Below are 7,170 nucleotides of genomic sequence, written 5' to 3' on the forward strand. Positions count from 1 at the left end.
GCAAGTATGTTAACCTCTCCCTCTCTCCATTTTTGTGTTGTAAAAACGGGGATGAGGATGTGTCCAGAGGAAGATTATGACAGAGTCAAAATTACATGTTTAATAGCACTTCCAAGTAAACTCGACCAAAAAGTACAGAAATTCTGAATTTTCCAGAATATTTCGCTAATCTTTTTTGTTCATCTGAAAATGTTTTTAAAATCTTTATTTCATATTGGTAACTTTGGGTATTCTGTGGCAACATCATTATAGCAAGTGATTATTTAAAGACCATTTACTAAATGTTCAGTATCACCATGGTCATAAGTGTACAGACCTCTTACTGTGGATATTTATAAATTGATATCTTTAAAAGATAGATTTATTGTGTTACTTAGATTAAACTGGGCAGAGGAGTTGCAATAGCTTTGCAAGGCTGCAGAAATCTGGCTTCTTAGTAACTCAAAAAAACAAGTAAATAAGAGTAAGTACCAAAATATTCTGAACTAGGATCCCCATATCTATCTGGCATGCTGTGAGGTCTTGTGCAAACCCCTTAACCTCTCCAGCAATTGAATACCTGGCTTACTTAGTCTTCTTCTGGATTCTAGTCCTCCACACTTGGAGTAATGTATCATTCTGTTGAAAGAAAAATGCTTCCTTCTGGCCCCACTTCTTCTCAAGGTTTATGAGAACCTTCATTCAATACCTGAAAATTAATAGGTGACTTTTAATTAAAAATAAAATTATCTTTTTTTATAGAGACAGGGTCTTGCTATGTTGCCCAGACAGGTCTGGAACTACTGGGCTCAAGTGATCCTCCTGCCTTGGACTCCCAAAGTGCTAAAATTACAGGTGTGAACCATTGTGCCTGGCCAATGGTGACTTTCAAAACCAAACTTCCAACTAAAATAAGAAAGCCCCCCTTTTTGTAATATATAGGGGGAGTAATATATAGATCCTTGGAAGAGTTTCTTAAGTTGCATACTTTCTGTATCCACTTTTCTATGCCTTTCTTCTCTTGGTCTATGACCTTTCGTCTGTGATTCAGGCCACATTCAATTATGTCGGACTGCATTAGTCCCTGGTGAAGCTGTCACCTTCTAGCCTGTGGAGTGATAGCATAAAGAGGCTCCTGAAGTCTCTTCAGTCCCTTGCTTCAGGTTTCAAGGGGGGAGGAAGGGAAACAATGTCATGGGGTAAAAAGACCATTAGTATTCTGACTGCTTGCAGCATTCATTTCGCTCTTGGAGTAGAAAAAAAAATAGCTTAGGTGAGCTGGATTCAAGAAGTTGTCTTATGTTGGATAATCACAGAGTTATTATTTTTTTTCCCTCCAACAAGTAGCTCTTTTTCAGGAGGTAGTGCCAGGAGAGTGTCCTGTTTTCAGGATTTGAGATTCACTGGGGTTCATCCTTCTCAGGAGATAGTGTTGCATTGGAATATATTTTTTGATATATGATATCCCCAAAGATTCATGGCAGGGCAATTATATGTAGAGCTACACTAATTATTCAATATGAGGGGATGCAGTAGAAGAAGACCGTAAAGCCCCACCTGTCTGTGAACCTGAGGCATTAAGAACATGCAATCAGGCAAATTAATACAGAAACAGAAAACCAAATGCTTCATGTTCTCACCTACAAGTGGGAGCTAAACATTGAGTACACATGGACATAAAGATGGTAACATCTTTAGGTATTGGGGACTACTAGACACTGGAAAAGGGTTGAAAAACTACCTATTGGGTACTATGCTTACTACCTTTGTGATGGGACCATTTGTACCCCAAACCTCAGCATCATACAACATACCCATGTAAAAAGTCCACACATGTACCCCAGAGTCTAAAATAAAAGCTGAAAATTAAAAAAGAAATCCTACAACCAGGCAGCCACTTCACAGATAAGCTTCACAGCTAGGACACACATTCCTCTATCTTTCTCCCAAAGATGGCTTGTGTGGGCTAGCTTATCCTGTTTCTGATGAATCAGGCCTAGAATACAGCTCACAGTTTAGTGTTCTAAGGATATTTATACCAAAAGGTCAAACACAGAACAGAGTGTACCATTTCACATAAGAATAAATGCACCATGGGCTCAAAACCATTATCACTTCTCCTGTAATCATGGTCAGATTGGAAAGACCAGAGGGAATCTCATATGAGAAACAGAATGCCTTTTTTTTTTTTTTGTATCATGGCATAACTTCCCAGCTGCTAGAAAAAAAAGGTTTAGTATGCCCCTTTATCTCAGAAAAATAAAATAGATGCCATCCTTAATAGAATGAGATTTCATTGTTTCTCCAAAGTAACAAGTGCCCAACAATATGCTGTTCTACTACAGGAAAAATAACCATGGTTGAAATAAAACCATATTGATTCTCTGAAATCTTTTTTTCTCTTGGCAAGTCAAACTGTAAAAATAAACTGGAAAAATATTTTCACCCTTTAAAACAAGTTTCTGATAAGTAAATACAAAAAAAATTGTGTTTTATTTCTTATAATTTGAAGGTAATAATAAGCGAGTCTCAGACACAGACTCTTCACTCCTAGCTTTAGTGAATGTGTATCTATAAAAACCAAGGTGACCTTACTGAGGTTAAAGGAAGTGGGACATGAGGATTAGAAGAGGGAGAAGCAGGATGTGGGAGATCTTGGGGTACGAAGTGATACATTAAGGCAAAGAGAGGGGAGCAAACAGACTAGGGAAGAGAAGCAGGATGAGCATCTTGTCTACAATGGAAAAGCCATGATTAAGAAAGCTAAACCTTGAGATATTGTAAGGAGTGGTGGGAGAGAGGAGGCAAAATGAAACTTACAGGTAGTTAACAGAAACCACTGGATTTTCCAGGACATTGACTGAACTCACCTTGCTTTCTGATTTGCCTTGTCCATTTTTTCTTTTGTAGATCTAGAATTGCGTATCCTTGACCAGAGATGTATCAAACACATTTTGGAAATGGGAAAGAAATGAATAAAAATATAATTTACAAAACATATATTATGACAGAAATGTATTTAATAGCATGGATATATAAATATACACATACATACATTATACATAAGTACTTATATACACATATTTATATATACACACTAGATATATACTTATATGTATGTATATACTTACTATTTATGTTTGTATACATATATATTCAGATGTACTCCCTACATGTCATATGCAGAAATTATTTTTCATATTGATAACCAGCTTTGAACAAAATATTCTTATTAATATTTTGCTTTGGAGAGTTTTCAAAACAATCGTAACATTAGAAGCATTCAATGTTTATTAATTTAAAAATATCTAAAAATATCTATATGAGGCAGATTCTTGAACATAAACAGTGTGAAGAACTTTAATGACTAGCAACAAGGTGCTTTTAAGTTTAAAATGTTGCTTTCAAAAGTTGTGTTTCCACATGCAATGGCATCCCTATGCATAAATATACGGTATTCATTCAGTGACCCAAAGTTAAGAACAATGGTTTTGAGAACATGAAAATTATTGTTCCCTAGGTTTCCTCAGACGTATATGAAGGCAGGTATAGATTGAGTATTGATATGTATCTGTAGTGAAGTATTAAGCTCAGCAGAGCACACAAAGATCAAACTCCTCTTGTTTGCCCGGATGAGCCGCAGTCAAATGTTTTCATCATTGGATTTTGTGAAGAGGCCCTTGATTAATCATGTGAAGGTTCCTATAGCCTTAGCAACTGGCTGAAGAAATAAGCCAGGATGATCAGAGCACTGTGCACTTCCCAGGGAATTTCAAAAGACATGCTTAATAGAAACTCCTTGAGTTAAAAAGAAAATGGTTTCAATAACAGTTTTACCTTTGAACAAAAGCAAATATACAGTATATATAATGGGATTTTAAAAATAAACCAGATATCAAAGTTTCTTATGATCTTTTGCTTCACCTTTTTGTTTCTTTCAAGAGTCACTAGGATATTTACATAGATTATTTATCTAATTTTCAACGTGGTTAAAACAATGCTGCATAGATACTACAGTATGCTATCACTTCAAAATGGTTTTCCTTAGTATATGTGGCAGAAAAATAAGCTCCATTTAAAAAATATTATTCAGTGACCAATCCTCAGTTTTTTTTTCTGAATGTGATGTATTCTCTTTGGATTCCAAAAAACTATAACCCACTTCAGAAATATAATCCATCGACAGGTCCACAAACCCTTACCTCAAACATGGAGCCAAATGTATTTTGTAATTCAGGAGTTTGCAAAATTTTAAATGCAATATACTGTACATTATGTAGAATGCTCAGTAGAGCCTGGGGCTTGATCGTCATTGAACACATTAACATTTCTGTAGTGAAATAAATGAATATTCATAATAACTCAAATAAATAAAGACTATAAATAGCTTCCTGTCAGTTCTGGTCAATTTTGATACCAAATTAATTTTTTAAAACTTAGGGCTCCCAAAATTTCTGGATTTCAGGATTAAAAACATGAACATATATTTAGAATTTTTTTACTATTTTTCTTTTGGGAGTCATTTCTTATAAAAGTGAACAGAAGAATTCTACAATTCTATAAATAGTGCTCAGTAAAATTTCTTCAATATTTTAAAAAATAGTTATGGGATTTACTGTTTGAAGATTCACAATTATGTACTACATTCTAAAAAAATTTCTATATTTCTATATATTTTTTCAGTTAAGATGTGAACTTCACTTTTTCCATGTTATTAAAAAAATTTGCGAATATATTTAAAAGAAAATAAGAATTTACATATAATATGAAGCTTCGTATGAGTTGTTACATGTTTTTCAACAGAATAAAATGTGGAGACCAAAGGACATTAGCATGAACACTAAAAAATGTACCTTAAATGTTGTTTTTATAAACATTATTTTTATTAATTTGTTTTGTTTCATCCAGAGTTTTTTCTAACTTATGATAGCAATTTTTAATTCATAACCTAGAATGTTTCCCAAACCCATGCATTGCATTTTAGGCTAACTTTAGATTTTAGAAGATTCATTTCCATAAGAATTATTTTTTACTTCAGGAAGAAATAGCAAAGTGGGGCCCTGCATTGGTTAAATTTAAGTCATGTAATTAGTATCCCCATTGTGATACCATATCTACGCTGATAATTAGGCAAGTCCCAAATAGTCCACTCCGGACTTTTTTTGCATACCCATATAAATTGAAGAGACAGAGGAAAAAAAGGAAACGAGAAAAGAGAAGGAAATGTAGAAAGGAAGAGAAGGGTAGAGGAAGAAATACTTAAAAAAGGAGAAAACAGAAGAAAAGAAAGCCCAACTTCCCTCTGACATGGCGGTTCCTTGGCCCCTTCAGAGGTCAGAATAAGAGAACAAAGAACAGGGAACTCTCACGGGCTGGCTGGTTTGTGAAACTGAGAAAAAAAAAAAAAAAAAACAAAAATGAGCTCCAAGGATTTAGGGTTAAAATTATTCCCAGATATGAGAAATAAAGTAGGATCTGAAACAGACATTTACAAAACAAAACGACACAAAATGCAGTCCAAATGCCAAGAACACAAACGAGGAGAAATACAGACTGAGAGACAGGTGGGGTCAAATGAGGTGCTCACAAACCCAGTTTAGAAATCTAAAGCCAGGGTCTCAAATAAGAACGCGGGCTGAACACTATACAGAAACAAGACCCCTGGACATGGACTTTTCTCACAGAGAGAGAAATCCAGTAGCCCAATTTCACAGAGTTGCCCAGCCTGGGTAGCAGGTTACTTTGCCCAGTCACATACATACAAATGCTTGGCAGTGGCTTATAGCACACAAAGAATACCTCAAGATAAGAATAAATAAATAAGTCAAGCTGAGTTCAGGAACATAACAATTGCCCCCACATATATACCAATACACACTCAGCATATAAACATAGCCAGATAAAATGCTCACTTATAGATTTTATTAAAATGCCACCAGTAAGTCTCTATCCCAGCACTCACCAGCTTCCCATCCCTGTCTTGGGCCCCAGAATGACTATAGGAAGGAAGAGAGTAGAAGAGCAAGAGAAAAATGAAGAAAATAAGAAAGAAGGAAGAAAGGAAGGACCCCTCAGAGACATCAATTTAATACAAGCTCTGTTATTAAATTTACTTATACAAATCTTGTCCTTTGCTGTGTTGGCTCTAATTCTTATAATTCCCAAAGTCTTCAAAAAGAATATTTAAAAATAATAATAGTAATAACTATAGTACTGTTTATTCTTGGCCAGAGAGTTAATCAGTTTGTACAGTGTGTCAGTGTGATGGGCTGTGGACTGAGGACATTTTTCATCGGATGTTTTCATTTCTTGCCTTTGGCAAAAATTCCACCAGTGGTGATAAATAATTCCATACCCCTAAGTGGCTATTATTATTATTTTCAAGTGTAAGCTACAGCTGGCTCCTAGCCTGTCAGCTCTCCCGGAATCGCAGATGCTACGTGCATACCTGTTGACAATTCTGTGGGTGGATACAGTTCCCCATTCCCATTTCCATACTTCTGCTCTTTCATCCTAATGGTGTCCCCTGAAAAAGCAGCCAGGGAAAGGATGAAGGACAGACTGAGGCAAAGGTGCAAATAGACAGTGTGGATTTTGCCTGCAGGGTTAGAATATATACTTACTTCTCAGATGTTTTATTTTGTAGCCAACTCACTTGTTATACTAGAGGCTTGAATGAAAATACAAGCCCACCACTATTTTAAAGGACTAGCATAATGTCCTGTACATTGCAGCCACTAAAAAATGACTGAAGAAAGGGAAAAAAGTAAATGAGGGCCAAGGTTTATTTTGTTTTGTTTTGTTTTAATCTATGGACCTTCATTTCTCTGTTTTACTGTCTTCCTAATTCCTTTGGACATACACATTTCCACCATCCCCTGGTGCCTACTGTCCTCCCAGTGCCCCCTGGCTGGGCCTGGTGCAATATTCTACTTGTCCTTAGATATTATTTTCAACCTCTTACCTCTTTCCCTCTATCAAAATGTGCTCTTCCAACCAATCACTCAAGGTCCTGTGACAATAAGTTTACTTAATTGGATAACTAAATATTTTTAAATATATTACCTAGTAATTGGGTTCCTCCTCGTCTGTCTCTTTATCCTAAACTCAGCAAGGAACTGTGAAACAATGGAAATTCCCAACATAAACTAGTCAAACAGGACAGTTTTTTTTGGAAGTACTAGTAAAATT

General features: G+C 35.6%; 1 long non-coding RNA gene across 1 annotated transcript; it reads right to left on the minus strand.

Annotated features, from left to right (window-relative positions):
* Positions 1-559: 559 nt before the first annotated feature.
* Positions 560-6,485, minus strand: LOC129534094 (uncharacterized). The gene is made up of 3 exons (XR_008680517.1): positions 6,428-6,485; positions 2,850-2,906; positions 560-688 (listed from the first exon to the last, which is right to left on the minus strand). It is a non-coding gene; the product is annotated as an uncharacterized lncRNA (long non-coding RNA).
* Positions 6,486-7,170: the final 685 nt, after the last annotated feature.

Source organism: Gorilla gorilla, chromosome 5 (genome assembly GCF_029281585.2).
Source record: "Gorilla gorilla gorilla isolate KB3781 chromosome 5, NHGRI_mGorGor1-v2.1_pri, whole genome shotgun sequence".
Lineage (NCBI taxonomy): Eukaryota > Metazoa > Chordata > Mammalia > Primates > Hominidae > Gorilla > Gorilla gorilla.